The sequence below is a fragment of the Dasypus novemcinctus genome, chromosome 23 (assembly GCF_030445035.2).
Source record: "Dasypus novemcinctus isolate mDasNov1 chromosome 23, mDasNov1.1.hap2, whole genome shotgun sequence".
Classification (NCBI taxonomy): Eukaryota; Metazoa; Chordata; class Mammalia; order Cingulata; family Dasypodidae; genus Dasypus; species Dasypus novemcinctus.
In genome coordinates, this window is record NC_080695.1 from 50,250,230 (window position 1) to 50,252,509 (window position 2,280).

At 42.5% G+C, this 2,280-nt stretch overlaps 1 pseudogene; it reads right to left on the reverse strand.

Annotated features, from left to right (window-relative positions):
- Nucleotides 1-852: 852 nt before the first annotated feature.
- LOC101423747 (carboxymethylenebutenolidase homolog pseudogene) lies at nucleotides 853-1,569 on the reverse strand (annotated as a pseudogene).
- Between the last annotated feature and the right edge of the window lie 711 nt (nucleotides 1,570-2,280).

The window sequence follows — 2,280 nt, forward strand, 5'->3', positions numbered from 1 at the left end:
ATGTTTCCCTTCTCACTTGGGCCCCAACTTAATCCACCGTCTATATGTTGTCTCTGCCACTCAAATATTTGTCTATAGCTAAGGTGACCATAATGACTTCATATGTCAATGATTGTTATTATCTGTGCTTGTTGTCCCAGCATTATTGTGGCCAGTTGTTCTCAAAGACTACCATTCTTTTGCTTGCCATTTTCACATAGATCTCTATGCACTTTCCAACAATCCACTTAATCTCATCCATGTTCAGAGCTGTGTAAAGCCAAATTGGAGCATGAGACAAGAGGAAACACAAAACCATTGATCTTCTTGTTCTTTAATTTTTTTTCCAAAATTAAAAAATAAGTTTATTAGCTTAACACTGAACCCTATTTCAATCTCAATACTACTCCCCTTGCAGTATATGAATATGACAAATTGAGCTCCATTAAGACAAAGGCAAATGTCTAATTAGGAGGGGCTTTGGTCTACTTGGGTTTGCAGTTCATGCTCTTAACGTCTGTGCTGTATTGGTCGTTTGAATGGATGTATTCAATAAACACCAGGAAGGCCAGACCCAGGCTGCTGGGGAGGTTTTACTGATAGTTCTGATATTATTCTATCATTCAACCTCTGCAAAGACTGACCTATTAATTTATTTTAAACTTTTAAGCATTTAAATATAAATGTTAAAATGAATTTAAATCATTTCATACATGATCATTTCCTAGTGAATTTGTGATTCAGATGAAATCATGAATTTTAGGATTCCTTTATCTGTTTTATATAAAATGAAAATTAAATCAAACAATTCAAGTGGTTAGAAGCACATTTTCCAACCGAAGCTTTTTTGAGAAACCCTGCCCTTAGCCACTTTTAAACGTACTCATTCAACCACTCAATTAGATTCCTCCTAGCCTCCTCAGCGTAGGGCTTGTTTGCAGGTGAACCATCTTCTCTTGGTGCACGAATCCATGAGTTTGCCCAGAAAATGTTTTAACTTGATATTCAACTTTGCAGTGTTCTTTCAACTTCTTGGTCAGCAGAGAGACTTGCTCAGGAGAAATCACTGCACCGATTTTAGCAAAAATAAACAACGCGGGTTTCTTTAAACTGCATATGTCTTCAAAATCCTCGACAATGCCATGGAGGAACAGCCCTGCCCTGAATTCCGAGTATTTCATCATCTCGTGATGGACAGCTACGCCACCCCAGCAGAATCCCACGATGCTGGCTTTCTGGGCATGACACTGTTGTTTCAGATACTTCAAGACGGCGTCTACCACCTTATCAACTTTGCTGGCGTTTCGCGTTTTCACCCACTCTGGGCTGGGGGACCAGTCGGGGTGCCATGGCCATAAGGAAGTCTGGGGCGATGGTTGTGTATCCATTTCTTGTGATCATGGCAGCCATATACCTGGTATTTGGCAATTGTCAGCCAAAAATACGAATGTGATAATCACAGCCTTACTGGTGTCATAGAAGTTTCGCTGACATACCCTGGATGTGCTTGACTTGAATTTCAGGCCCCATCCCTCCATGCTCGAGGTTATGGCTGATGTCACAGGGACAAGGATTAGCTTCGTTGGCCAATGTGGATATTCAAGTCCTGACTCGGCCTGCGGCCCTTTGAACTCATAGCGACCTCTCTCCAGGGCAGGGGCACCGGGAAGCACGGGGAAGGGCGCGGTGAGGGCGCCAAGAGGTGGGCGGGAAGGCAGGAGCTGGAAGAGCCAGGTCAGGAAGAGAAGCAAATGGCAGGCCCTGGGTGGCCAGGGCCTGGAGTCAGGAGACTGGCCGCAGCTGGTGGGCGGGGCAGGGCAGGGGAGGGGGAGGGGAAGCTTGGTGGGAGGGGAGAAAGGGGGAAAAGGGGGAGAATATGGCCTGGTATCTGTAAGCACCTACCACAAACAAATACCCTTTATAAAAACCAATCAATTTCTGGTATTTTGCATCAGCACCCCTTTGGCTGACGAATACACTACTGTAACATGTTTTTGCTTCTAATTCCTAACAAGGTGTACAGAGAGGTAGAATCATCAACCTTTCATTGGAAAACTCACAAACAATCCATACTAGATCTTAGCAGTAGATTAATCCAAACTGGGAAATTTTAGTAGTAGAACTCAATAAAGAAATACTATTTTATTTATTAGCACCTGAAAATCTCAAGTCCTGCTTTGTTTTCTGTTTTTGTAATTAAGTAAGAGTACTAATGAACACAGTCTATATAACAAAAGTTTCTATTAAATTTGCTAAGTGTCAGACATTGTTCTCAGGGCTTAGGAAATCTCAACTGTCTTA